We start from the raw sequence: 14,855 nt of genomic DNA, 5'->3' as shown, positions 1-14,855 counted from the left end.
GGGCGGCACCGGGGGCCAAGGACGAGCGGGGGGCCTGGGCGGTCATGGACCGGGTGATGGCGCAGGCCCATTCGGATAGTCCCAGCATTCGGAGGTGCTCTCGTCGCTCCACCTGAGCCCAGGGGGAACTTTCCAGGTCGTTCCCCAGGAGGCAGTCTACTGGTGCATCGTCGCGGACAGTCAATTTTAGTAGGCCTGTCACCCCTCCCCACTCGAAGGGGACCAGGGCCATCTGGCACAGGCTTTCGCTGTTGTCGGCCGTCCGGACGGGGCACAGCACATTGGGTAGGATCTGTTCGGGGGTCACCAGGTGGCAGCGGACAGCGGTGACACTGGCGCCGGTGTCACGAAGGGCTTCGGCCCGTTGTCCATTGACGGTGACCTGCTGCCGGTACTTCTGGGTGTTGCTTGGGATGGGGGTGCGGGGCACCATTTCTCGGCTGCCCAGGCAGACCAGGGACATGGCCGCCGGTTCCCATTCGGTGGTTCCTCGGTCGAGGGTCTCTTCTTCTTCTTCTCCTTCCCCCAGGGCGGCGGCCGCCAGCTGTCGGGGCGGGGGCCCGCCGGCCCCGCTTCTTCGGTTCAGGGGGCAGACCGGATCGCTGGCATAGTGTCCGGTTTGTTGGCAGCCGTAGCATGTTACTGGGGGCCATGGTCCGGTTCTGGCTGGGGTCGCCCCTCTTCGGGCTATGCTCGGGGAGAGGGGTTGCTGCAGCGGCCCTCGAGGTGGGCTCCTGGGGGCCCCGGCGGGGGGGTCCCGGTTCCTGTTCGGCCCTCCCCCTCCACCGCGTTGGCGGGGAGGTCCGGTGGGGTTCCTCTGGTACTCCCCCATCGAGTTCCGGGGGACTCGTGGTCGTGGGTCGGTCATCTTGCTGTCGAGGAGGTGTTGCCTTAGCTCCACGAAGCAATTGTTGGAGAGATGTTCCCAAACAATGAGGTCGACCAGCTGCCCGTAGGTGGTGACTTTGCTACCCTTGATCCATCCTTCTAGGGCCCGGCTGAAAAAGTCCACATATTCCACCCAGGTAGTACCCGGGATCTTCTTGCAGTCTCTGAACCGCTGGCGGTACATTTCCGCGGTTAGCCCGTAGCGGGTGAGCAGGGCCTCCTTCATGTGGTCGTAGGAGGTCATCACCTCCTCTGGCAGCTGAAGCAGTGTGTCTCGACCTTCACTCAGGAACCGACCCCACAGGCCGGCGCCCCAGTCCTTTCGGGGCACCCGATGGGAGGTCAAGGCCACCTCGTATGCCTTGAACCATTGTTGGATGTCGTCATTCTTATAGTACTCCCTGACGACATCTTTTGGGATATGTACCTTGGCCTCGGCAGGCGGTAGGGTGTCTCTATTACTGGGGGTGTCGGTCCCCCCGTTCTTTGCCTTGATTTCGAGCTCTTTGAGACTTCGCTCGTGCTCAAGGGTCAGTCTTTTTTCCTCCAACTCTCGGTGCCGTCTCTTCTCTTCTATCTCCTCTTGTAGCCGTAGCTGCTCTAGGGCCAGTTTCTTTTCCGCCAGCTGGAGTTTGCCGTCCAGCCGCAGTCGTGCGAGCTCTAGTTCGTGGTTCCGGACCTTCTCCCGCTCTCGTATCTCCTCTTCGGAGAGGCCGGTTTCTAGGCTCTTTCCTCCTCCGGTTGCCGGAGTCGGTGCGGTTGATGTGGCCACCGTCAGGGGCAGGGGACCTTCTTCCTGGGAGTGGCCTGCCTCGGCCTCCAGCCAGGTCCTCAGGGCTTTCTGCATCTCCTCTTTGGTACCTAGGCCGGTGGTTGCAAGGCCCTTGTCCTTGCAGAACTGTTTCAATTCTTTGTGCGTGTATTACTCCAACCGTTCGGGCTGGAACTCCGTGGTCGCGTTGTTTCCTTGGTTGCTCATGACTTCTGTTTGTCTGGATGGGTAGCTAGTGGGTTACTGGCTGGTACGTACTGCGTTCGGCTCGGATCCCGCCGCTGGCCACCAAATGTTGGAAGGTGGACCTCGGGGAGTCGGAGAGACCACCCAGAGGGGCCCCCACACTGTACGAAGTAGCCGAGCGCTGCAGAGAAGCCTCCTGGGAGATCCTTCTCCTATTGTGTCCTAGCACAGTAACACCACCACACAGGACTCAAGGAGGTTGTCTCAAGACGAGCAATTCTTTATCAGCACTTAAAGGTTACGGGATCAATATTTACACGAAAAGGGATCAAGGGATCCACAAAAGTCTCAGTGTCTCTTTAGAAGGGGAGGGGTAGCGGGACAGTCTTTGGCAGGAGCTTGGTACGAGGGTACCTGGGGCCCAGTTCTTATCCTCGAGCTGGAGGGCCTCCGGAACTCGGAGGGGTCAAGCCGCGACGGCGTCAGCAGGGCTCTGGCGTTCAGTTCGTGGAGAGCCGCGACCAGGTCAGCGGGGCTCTCAAGATGGTTTCTGCTCAGCTCGAGCCGCGACGTCGTCAGCAGGGCTCCGAGGGAGGTTTCAGCGAGGTTGGGCCGCGACAGCATCAGCAGGGCCCCGATGTTCCAGGGGGCTTCAAGATTTCAGCAAGAAGGAGCCGCGACGCAGTCTGCAGGGCTCGTGGTGGTTTCAAGCAAGAGTTCTTCTCCGTAGGGTCGGCCGCGATTCAATCAGCAGGGCTCTCGACTTCGGGATACAACTGCCGGTCTGTTGCGGGGTCGCCCCAGATATAGGCCTGGAGCCCTTTGAAGTCCGGACCCTTGCGCCCGGAGGGGCGGAGAGGCCGGGTTGGGAGCGGCCAGACGCCCAGCAGGAGAGGCGCCGGGCCCAGGAGAGATAGAGGCCGATCGCACCTCGGTGTGGGGGGACGGTTGGGGGTCCCATCGATACCGCCCTCCGCCAGGGCGATGAGGTGTTCACGTGATACCCCCTGGCCAGTTCTTGGTGCCTCAATGTCTGGGCCTCGCTGGGGCCGAGGCCGGGTTGAGCGGAGTCAGGTGGACTGGTGTGCAGGGTCACGTGGCAGGCAACAAAATGGTGGAGCCCCGAGGTGTATACGACCTCGTGCGGCTCAAACGGGTGGCCCGTGGAGGCCAGGGCGGGGAACGGGCCCAACCCCAGGGAAGTCAGGACCACGCCACGAGGTCGGGTCCAACAGCGGCCAAGACCAGGCCCTAGGCCACCCAGGTGCCACCGGTCTTTGCCTAACCATAGAGTGGGGGGTAGGAACCCCTGGCATATAGCGTCCATTCTCCACTCTTCCTGTCTGCAAGACAGGACTAGACTGCCACTGGTTCTCCAGCCTAGGGCCTACACCCTCAGGCGGACCAGGAGTCTCAGGGAAGGCTCTCCTCCCCCTACCTCTTCTCCTAGGGTTCCTCCTCCTCTGGCGAGGGGTACACCTAGAACGCCATTCCAACCCAGGGTTTAACCCCTCAGGTTGTACCGGGGCCAGAGGTGGTCTCTCCCACCCTCTGCACCCCCTTCCAGAGCCCTGCTCCCTACCAACTGGGGCGGTACCTCTGGAAGAAGAACCGGTCGGGACGCTGGTTACAGACGTCCCACCCTTCAGGTCAGGCTGATCCTGAACCTGGCCTTCCAACCTCCGGCCTAGAACCTTTGGTGGAATAATCTCCTGGCACTCCAGGACTTTGGGGGATTTACACTCCATCCCCCTGAGGCTATCAAATGACACATATGTCGAGCGACTGTCTGTCTGACGCTGATCTCCCGTCCCCTGTCCACCTGACAGTGCGCGGAGATCCCCCAGAACACAAGTGGTGTCCCCATGGTCACTACACGGGATCCTAGCCCAACTGGGAAGTCCCTGACCCATTGGTTCTTCCACTGGCGAACTCATCCCCCAATCACTCCTCACACTGGACTCCTGTACCCTCCCTACCGGAGCGGTACTGCCAGACTCTAGAACCACAGGAGCCCTGGTTACAGGTGCTCCAGGTCCTCTACTCACTAAGAGATCTTCCTCAAGTGGAGTAACAGGACAGCCTAGGTCCCCAACTTGGTGTTCCCTCAAGAAACCATCCAAGTCCTGAGGCAGGGTTTCGTGCGTCTGGGGACCCTCGGTCACCCTCTCACTCCTGCTCCACTGAGCCAGGCAGTGAGCCCCTACACCCTCCTCGCTATCCTGGGACCTAGCTGGGCTACACTGACCCTCTTCCACCACGCTGGGCTGGAAGATACCTGAACCACTACTTTTGGATTCACTCCCTAATGACTCTAAAGAACCTCTAGCCCTTTCCCAGCGCTCTGCTTCCTCCGCAAGCTCAAGGGGCTCAGACAATCCACACCCCAACAGGTGTTGGCGCAACCCCGGCACACAACAACTGAGCAGGTGTTCTTTGAGAACCAGATTACACAGTATATCAAAATCACTTGCTGTGGGAATCCAATCAAACATTGCATCCTCACATCCATCCACAAACTCCTCCCAAGTCTGGTGAGACAGTTTCCTACTGCCCCTGAATTTTAACCTTAACTCCTCCTCCTGGGGAACAGGTACCAGACTGGGGGAACTGGGATTTCCTACACTGCAATCTATATAACTACCACCACTGGACTCAACCCTCCCTGGGGAGCCCAGAAAATTAAAACTGCGCGCAGGGGATAGTCCACCCTCCAGAGCTGATTTCTCCCTGGTGAAGGCCCTCTCAGCCTCCGCTATCCTCTCCTGCGCTAAGACCCTCTCGGTCTCCAACTTTTTCTCCTCCACATCCAGCTGTTGCTTCTCGACCTCCAGCTGCGCCATAGCCTGGGCATTCTCTAACCTGAGCTTTTCTAACGTCAGCTGGTGCTCCCTTTCTTTCCTCCTATCTTCCCACTCCTCTGGGGACAGGGAAAGGGATGAGGCGCTGCCTCCTACGCTGGACCCAGCAAGGGACTCCCTACCTATTTTGTCCTCACTCTCTACTGGCGTCCAGGTACTGTCATCTTCTTCCTCCTCTTCTGAATCTTCAGGGCTCCCCACAGACCCACCACCCTCCAGGTGTGAGGCCCAGGCCCTTTCCGTACTGTGCTCAAGATCCCATGGACCCTTTTGCCATAGGACCAGGTGGTCCTGAAGTTCGTACAGAGTGTCGGACTCTCTCTCTGTACAGGACCTTTCTAACTCCTGCCTCTGGCGCCAAGCTAGCTCAAAGGGATCACAAGCAGGCTCCATTCTGGCGGACGTTATGGTGAAAAGATTATACAGGGAACCTAGGGGTCTGAGCTTACCAGGAGCACACAATTCACAAAAAGATTCAGCAAGCTCTCTAACCCAGAGAACTCACACTCATTTGCCTAGTGCCACACACCATCCATCCACACACAACCCTCCCCTCGGACTGGTAAGGCAGTTTCTACCACCCCTGATTCCTCAACCTGACCACAAGTGACACAGGTACCAACTCTGGGCGCAGGGCGGGGGACAAATGTACTGGACACTATTACGCTGCCACCACTGGATCCCACCCTCTGGTGAATCCAGAAAACACAATGCACTTATGGGGAAAGATCTACCCTCCCGAGCTAGGGACATCTACCAATTAAGTCCCCACTGTAGTCCAACCCAAGAAATAGCGAACAGCACAGGGGCAGTTACCTCCTCCAGCTTCTGGTTTCTGTCCTTGGCAGGACACTCAACTCAAAGTGCACCAGCAACACATTTCCACAGAAATGACATTTAAGAACAAACTTAAAACAATAATCCCTATACCATGTGATTTATCTAAATGCAGAGTTTTGTGGTGCAGCCAGTTGCTGCTGCGGTACAGCGCAAACGCAAGTCCAAATCCCACCGCTGATCACCAATGTTAGAAATGGCGATTTCTGGTTGGCTAGGACTGGCGCCAAAGCCAGGCAGAAACCATCACTCTAGTCAGGGCAAGGAAGTTACACGCCAAAGATAACCCCTGCTCACCCCCTTGGTAGCTTGGCACGAGCAGTCAGGCTTATCCCGGAGGCGATGTGTAAAGCGTTTGCGCGCGCACCCAGCAACAACACCCAAGGCCCACCACAAAGGAAACTCCACACAAGGTATTATATAAAAATAACCTGTGTATTATACCACAATACATTAGATAAAAACACACACTCTACAATGTGCCAACAGGCACGGGCAGAATTTACAGGGGATTATATGTACAGGGGACAGGGCCACATGGACCACTGTCAGGAATTAGCACTCTTAGAACTTAGCATAGAAAATTACTGTTGCACAAAATAACACATATAGCACACAACCAGTAACTCCTGGTATCAGGTAAGTACCACCTATGCAGCCCTAACCACCTTAGGAAAATATTGCGCAGGGAATCAGGACCTCACTAGCACCACCTGTACTAGGGAGAAAACAACCACCTAAGTATCACAATACCTGTAGGGGTAAACGCACATTACACATGATGCATCACATTCAGAGGTGTAGGAAAGGAAAACACATGATGCATAAAATACATTCAGAGGTGTAGGAAAGGAAAACACATGATGCATAAAATACATTCAGAGGTGCAGGACAAGAATAGCGCCAAACTCACATTAGCCACCACTGTGGCAGTCCCTAGGCCAACTGGCCTGGAAGGGGCAAGGACGCCCTGTGTCCAGCAGAGTCAGGGCGCGCCTGCGCAGGCTGCGCAAACCAGGGCGCACAAAGCACAACCTACACGTAGCAGTTGCCCACTAAGTGCTGGGCAACTGGTGAAATGCTGGGGCACCACGGTGCCTTCCTAAACAAATATGGCAGGGGTTGGAGCCTCTCCTGGACTCTAAATATGCACCACTTGTGGCCCCCTGAGCCCCTCTGGGCTCTACAACACGAAATGCCCTGAGCCTCGCAGGCTCTGATCAATAAGGTGCCCTGCGTGGGAGCAGCCCACTGCCTTCCGGGGCCGCTCTGATTCAGCACTTAATGCCCCCGCAAGTTGAGTCCCTCTGGACTCTTGCTTAACTCAATCCCACGTTGGAGCGCCTCGCGCTCAGAAGACAATCGCTGCCCTAGTCGGTGGAGCCTCGTGGGCTCTGAACAGCTGTGGGGGGGGCAACGTTGGAGCGGCCCGCTGCCTTCCGGGGCCGCTCGTAACAGAAAAGGAATGCCCCCGCAAACGTTGTAGTCCCGCTCGGGGGACTCGGCAAGGTAAAAGGCCCCCTTCGTTGGAGCCTTCACGGCTCTTCACCAACGTCGGAGCCTTACGGGGCTCGGGAGACGAACCATGCGGGCCTCGTTGTGGGAGCGCACTAGCGCTCGGCCAGCACGCACACGGAGTCCCCCCCCAGCCCTTCCGTACTCACCGGGCTGTTGCTCGGGGGACTCCCGCGTCGCCTCCGTTCTCTCTGCTTCCGGGGCTGGGGCAGTCACGGCGCTGCTTCTCTTCCCGGCAGAGTGCCCCGGGGCGCAGGGTAGGCTCCTGCCTGCTCCGGGGCTCAGAGCAGCCGCGATGCTTTGGAAGGAGGCGGGGTAGGCTCCCGCCCTCCTAGTTCCGATTCCGGTTGTCCCGGAGTCCCGCCCTCGGCCTGCCTGACTTCCTGCAAGCCCGGCCGCGGCGGTGATCTCCAAACTCGGCAACCAGAGGGGTAGGCTCCCTCGTTAGATGCGATATACGGCGGGGTGGGCACCCGCCGTAAGAATAATCAAATAAGCGGGATGGGCACCCGCAAGCACACCACAATGCGGGGTGGGCTCCTGCTCGATCGGCAAAGACGGGGCAAACGCCGGCTGGCCACCGGCTTTCAGAATTAAAGCGCTCCGAGCGCTAAAGGCAAATAACAGCGCTTCCAGGCGCTTAGGGATGCAAATAAAGCGCTCCCAGCGCTTTAAGCAGGATAATAACAAAGTCCAGCAAAAAGTCTCCCCTGCACACAGCAAGGCAGGGGTGGGGGGCAAGGCTGGACCCAGAGCCAGCTCACTGGGCCTCCAGGCAGGGAGGTAGTCCAAGTGGCGGTCCTCTGGTCCAGCAGCAGCAGCCCCCCTCAGGTAGGATCCTGGCAGAGAACCGATTCTGTGGGGACACAGCCCCATTTTTATACAGTAAAACCATTTGTTCTTGGTTCAGGGTGAGGGGGAAAACCAGTCGCAGCTGGTTGGGGAGCACCCTTGATGTGCTCAGCCCCTCACTCTATTCACTGGCAGGGCTAGGGTCGTCAGTCGCACCACAGGGGGCGGAGCCAGCATTGTGTGGGGAAAGCCCTGCCCTATTCAGGTCCAAGGTGCACTCCTCCCCAGCCATCAGCATGCTAATCTCCCTATTCACCACCGGGTGACTCCTCCTGACTCTGGGGAATCCCTAGCCCGTCACATGACCTCAGCCAGCCAATCACGCGACAAGGCACACATTTTACACTGCACACCGAAGTGCCCACTTCTAGAAGTGGCACTTCCACCCTAGGTACATGCATGCCACACACATCATCGCGCAGCATTCAATCACACGAGTCCGCACATACCAAACTCGAGCCTGCACACCCCACGCATCAGGAACTACCAGGGACACATACATTCCCCATGCATTCCTATGGGAGGGCAGGCCTATCTCACCACATGCACTCAGAGTGCGCACGCACTTTACCCTGGGACACAGGGAAAGTGCGCAGAAACCAAAAATCACCACACCAAGTCACCAATAAAAAGCAAAAAGTTCAGGGGTGAACCTGCCAGAAGGGCCAAGTCCAACACCTGCTTTCACCCCTTCTACTGCAGGTGCTCTTGTTGCCTGTGTGATATACCTGCGTGCACCACTTCTATTGTAGGTGCTCTTGCTGCATTTGTGGTGTACCTGGCATGCACCACTCCAGGTGCTCTGATTGTCTGCGTGTAATACCTGTGTGAGCCACTTCTACTGCAGGTATTCTGGTTGCCTGTGTGGCCTACCTGCAAGCACCACTTCTATTGTAGGTGCTCTTGCTGCATTTGTGGTGTACCTGGCATGCACCACTCCTACTGCAGATGCTCTTATTGCCTGTGTGGCTTAGCTGCATGCACCACTTCCACTGCAGGTGCTCTTGTTGCCTGTGTTTTATACCTGTGCACACCACTTCTACTGCAGGAGCTCTCGTTGCCTGTGAGGTATACCTGTGTGCACCACTTCTACTGCAGGTGCTCTCGTTGCCTGCATGGTATACCTGCACGCACCACTTCTATTGCAGGTGCTCTGTTTGCTTGTACGGTATTCCTGCATGCACCACTTCTACTGCAGGAGCTCTTGCTGCCTGTGTGGTATACCTGTGTGCACCACTTCTACTGCAGGTGCTCTTGTTGCCTGCGTGGAATACCTACAAGCAAAACTTCTTCTGCAGGTGCTCTTGTTGCCTGCGTGGTATACCTGTGCGCACCCCTTCTACTGCAGGTCCTCTCATTGCCTGTGAGGTATACCTGTACGCACCAATTCTACTGCAGTTGCTCTTGATGCCTGTTTGGTATACATGTTTGCACCACTTCTTCTGCAGGTGCTCTTGTTGCCTGCGTGGTATACCAGTGTGCACCACTTCTTCTGCAGGTGCTCTCCTTGCCTGCGTGGTATACCTGTGTGCACCACTTCTTCTGCAGTTGCTCTGATTGCCTGTTTGGTATACCTGTGTGCACCACTTCTTCTGCAGATGCTCTCGTTAGATGAGTGGTATACCTGTGGGCAAAACTTCTTCTGCATGTGCTCTCGTTGCCTGCATGGTATACCTGTGCCCACTAGTTCTACTGCAGGTGCTCTTGTTGCCTGCGTGGTATACCAGTGTGCACCACTTCTTCTGCAGGTTTTCTCGTTGCCTGCGTGGTATACCTGTGTGCATCACTTCTTCTGCAGGTGCTCTTGTTGCCTGCTTGGTATACCTGTGCGCACCACTTCATCTGCAGGTGCTCTCATTGCCTGTGTGGCATACCTGTGTGCACCACTTCTTCTGCAATTGCTCTAGTTGCTTGCGTGGTATACGTGTGCGCATCACTTCTTCTGCAGGTGATCTGGTTGCCTGTGTGGTATATCTTGGTGCACCACATCTATTGCAGGTGCTCTAGTTGCCTGCATGGTAAACCTGTGCGCACCACTTCAACTGCAGGTGCTCTCATTGCCTGTGAGGTATACCTGTACACACCAATTCTACTGTGTTAGAAATGGGATTTCTGGTTGGCTAGGACTTGCGCCAAAGCCAGGCAGAAACTACCACTCTAGTCAGGGCTGGGGAGTTACACGCCAAAGATAACCCCTGCTCACCCCCTTGGTAGCTTGGCACGAGCAGTCAGGCTTATCCCGGAGGCAATGTGTAAAGCGTTTGCGCACGCACCCAGCAACAACACCCAAGGCCCACCACAAAAGAAACTCCACACAAGGTATTATATAAAAATAGCCTTTGTATTATACCAAAACACATTAGATAATATTCACACAATTTACACTGTGCCACCTGGCACTGGCCAGAATTTTACAAGGGACTATTTACACGGGACAGGGCCACATTGGCCACTGTCAGAATTAGCACAAATCACCAATAGTAAATGTAGAACATATACCAATGGAAACACAAAGTAACTGTAGAGCACAACCAGTAACTACTGGTGCAATAATGACCTCAGCGTAATCACACTAGCATCAGGTATAAAACCTATCCTGCATCCATCACAGGGGCATAAACACATTTATGCAATTTCTCATTAGTCTAACGCATTAGACCTAACCACCTAAGTACAACTACACTAGGGGCGTTCATCACACAGGGAAGTACAATCTCCCTAACACCAACCTAAACAGGTAAAACAACCTCCTAGGCAGAAATGACCACATTTAGAGGTATAAAACACAGGGTGCGCAAAACATACTATACACGGTACATTTCCTAGCACCCAATCCCATTAGCATGAATCACAACAACACCTCAATCACATTAGGGTCCAGGTCGCACCACAACCTAAACGTAGCAGCTGCCCACTACTTGCTGGGCAGCTGGGGACAAGAACAGGGCCTAAACGCTGCAGCTGGCACTAAGTGCTGCACAGCTGTGGAAGGCAAATGATGAGGCATGGGCTTTCAAAGGGTCCCTGACACAATATCAAAACGTTGGAGCCACCTGGGCTCTAAAAACGACATGTCCCCCAGTACTGTGGAGCGCACTGGCACTGTTAACATGAAATATGGCCCCCAAACGTTGGAGCCATCGGGCTCTGAAAATAACCATGTCCCCTGGAGCACACTGGCTCCTGAAAGTCATATGCGCCAACCGTTGGAGCCATCTAGGCTCGGAGAACAAACTTGCACACGTGTTGGAGCCACCCAGGGCTCTGAAATAACTAACAGACTTGCCCCATCGCTAGAGCCACACGGGGCTCTTTAATATTACAATGCGCCAAACTGCTGGAGCCACCGGGGCTCTGAAAGGCAGCATGCCCCTCACACGTGGCCGGCATGGGCACCACGGGCCGGTGGGGCAGCTGGAAGACATGCAGCTATGGGCATGGGCACCTCTGTGCCCTTACTTTGGAGCCCTCTAGGCTCTAAACAAAGATAGGCAAACCGGTAGAGCGCGCTGGATCGGGGGATCACTTTAGGCCCACGCTCTGGCACCCTCCCTCCCCTCCCGGCAGCTCTACTCACCGGGCTGCTCTCCGGAGGCGGCGGGGAGATGCGGATTCTTCTTTGCGGTCTGCCGGGGCTCTCCATTTCTCACTGGAGCCTCGGCGGGCTTCATCGGTGCGGTGGGCGGGGCTCTCTCCCTCTCGAGAGCCTCGCTGGCAGCGGCTGCATTTCTCTGTGGTGCGGGGCTTCCCTTCACCTCGGGGAGCCCCGCGCTGCCATCGGCCATTCACCCGAGCCCCCCACCCCCCGCGGCATGGCATGGCTTCCACCAGGCCGGAGGAAGCGGAAAGGGAATCCTCCAGGCCCCGCCCCCGGTCAGGCGGCGCGGGCCTGACATCCGTTTTTCTTGCGCGAGGGCCGCGGCAGTGATCTCACGATGTCGGCAATATGAGGGGTAGCCTCCCTCGGTAGAGAAACACAGTCCACAAGCGGGGTGGGCACCCGCGCAAAATACAAATAACCACGGCGGTCATGCGGGGTGGGCATCCACCTTGGAAGGAAATGAGCGGGGTGGGCACCCGCATTCGGTATTAATCAATTAAAGAGGCACAAGCGCGGGGTGGGCTCCCGCTAAAGGCAGGACAGGGGAATCCCCACGCTGGGGATTCCCTCGGGAACCAAAGACGGCAGCTCTGCGCTGCACAGATCCCACGCATTCCTCTTTCCTGGGGGGAAACAAATAAATACAGCATAGCGCTCACACGGTGCAGAAGAGTGCTGCAAAGGTCCTGGAGATGAAGAAAATAAATCCCAAAAAGTCCCAGAGGTCTTCCAGGTAGCCAGGGCATCCAGGGGCTGGGCAGGGCCCAGGGAGGCAAGCCTTCTCCTGGGCCCCAGCAGCAGCACGCCCCTGGTAGATTCGAGTCAGAGCAAGAACATTTTCATGGGGTCACATCCCCTCTTTTATACACCAAATCCTTTGTCTCAAGGTGCAGGGAAGGGGCGAACCAGATACAGCTGGTTCTTGAGCACTTTGTTTTGCTCAGCCCATCTCCCTATTCACAGAACAGGCCAGGGTCATCAGTCGCACCACAGGGGGCGGAGACAGCATTGTGTGTGGAAAGCCCAGCCCTATTCAGGTCCTAGGTGTACTCCTCCCACCCATCTAGCTGCTGATCTCCCCATTCACCAATGGGTGACTCCTCCTGACTCTGGGGATTCCCTAGCCCGTCACATGACCTCAGGCAGCCAATCGCCAGACAAGGCACTCATCTCACACTGCACACAGAAATGCCCACTTCTAGAAGTGGCACTTCCACACTAGGTACATTGACGCCGCACACTTCATCGCGCAGCATTTCATCACACGAGTCCGCACATACCAAACTCGGCCCTGCACTCCCCACGCATCAGGAACTAACATGGTCACTCAGATCCCCCATGCATTCCTATGGGAGGGCAGGTCAGTCTCACTCAATGTAACCCAAGGCGCACGCACTTTCCACTGGGACACAGTGTAAAAGCGCCTAGAGGCCTAAAACCACTACTACAACACAGGAAAAAGGCTAGGATAATGCAAAAAGTTCTAGGCGTGAACTTGCCAGAAGGGCCAAGTCCAACATACTGCAGCTGCTCTTGATGCCTGTTTGGTATACCTGCGAGCACCACTTCTATTGCAGGTGCTCTTATTGCCTGCCTGGCATACCTGCATGCACCACTTCTTCTGCAGGTGCTCTTGATGCCTGTGTTGTATACCTGTGTGCACCACTTCTATTGCAGGTGTTCTTGTTGCCTGTGTGTTATACCTGAGTGCCCACTTCTACCTCAGGTATTCTGGTTGCCCGTGTGGCCTACCTGCGAGCACCACTTCTATTGCAGGTGCTCTCACTGCCTGTGTAGTATACCTGTGTGCACCACTTCTATTGCAGGTGCTCTTGCTGCCATTGAAGTGTACCTGTGTGCACCACTTATACTGCAGATGCTCTTATTGCCTGTGTGGCATACCTGCATGCAACACTTCTACTGCAGGTTCTCTTGTTGGCTGCATAGCTTACCTGCATGCCCAACTTCTTCTGCAGGAGCTCTTGTTGCCTGTGTGTTATACCTGTGTGCACCACTTCTACTGGAGGTGCTCTGGTTGCCTGTGTGGCTTACCTGCTTTCACCCCTTCTACTGCAGGTGCTCTTGTTGCCTGTGTGATATACCTGCGTGCACCACTTCTACGGCAGGTGCTCTAATTGTCTGTGTGTAATACCTGTGTGAACCACTTCTACTGCAGGTATTCTGGTTGCCTGTGTGGCCTACCTGCAAGCACCACTTCTATTGTAGGTGCTCTTGCTGCCTTTGTGGTGTACCTGGCATGCACCACTCCTACTGCAGATGCTCTTATTGCCTGTGTGGCTTAGCGGCATGCACCACTTCTACTGCAGGTGCTCTTATTTCCTGTGTGGTATACCTGTGTGCACCAGTTCCACTGCAGGTGATCTTGTTGCCTGTGTAGCTTACCTGCATGCACCACTTCCACTGCAGGTGCTCTGGTTGCCTGTGTGTTATACCTGCGCGTACCACTTCTTCTGCAGGTGCTCTCGTTGCCTGCGTGGTATACTTGTGTGCCCCACTTCTTCTGCAGGTGCTCTAGTTGCCTGCGTAGTATACCTGTGCCCACTACTTCTACTGCAGGTGATCTTGTTGCCTGCGTTGTGTGCCAGTGCTCACCACTTCTTCTGCAGGTACTCTCGTTGCCTGCGTGGTACTGTGTGCACCACTTCTTCTGTAGGTGCTCTCGTTGCCTGTGTGGTATACTTGTGCGCACCACTTCTTCTGCAGGTGCTCTCGTTGGCTGCGTGGTATACTTGTGCGCACCACTTCTTCTGCAGGTGCTCTCGTTGCCTGCTTGGTATAACTGTGAGCACCACTTCTTCTGCAGGTGCTCTCATTGCCTGTGTGGTATACCTGTGCGCACTGCTTCTTCTGCAGGCGCTCTCGTTGCCTGCGTGGTATACCTGTGCGCACCACTTCTTCTGCAGGTGTTCTCATTGTCTGCGTAGTATACCTGTGCCTACTTCTACTGCAGGTATTCTGCTTGCCCGTGTGGCCTTCCTGCGAGCACCGCTTCTATTGCAGGTGCTCTCACTGCCTGTGTAGTATACCTGTGTGCACCACTTCTTTTGCAGGTGCTCTTGCTGCCTTTGAGGTCTACCTGCGTGCACCACTTCTACTGCAGGTGCTCTTGTTGGCTGCGTAGCTTACCTGCATGCCCAACTTCTACTGCAGGTGCTCTGGTTGCCTGTGTGTTATACCTGCGCGCACCACTTCTACTGCAGGAGCTCTTCTTGCCTGTGTGTTATATCTGTGTGCACCACTTCTACTGGAGGTGCTCTGGTTGCCTTCGTGGCTTACCTGCTTTCACCCCTTCTACTGCAGGTGCTCTTGTTGCCTGTGTGGT

Source organism: Triturus cristatus, chromosome 1_1 (assembly GCF_964204655.1).
Source record: "Triturus cristatus chromosome 1_1, aTriCri1.1, whole genome shotgun sequence".
Lineage (NCBI taxonomy): Eukaryota > Metazoa > Chordata > Amphibia > Caudata > Salamandridae > Triturus > Triturus cristatus.
This window is presented reverse-complemented; position numbering follows the sequence as displayed.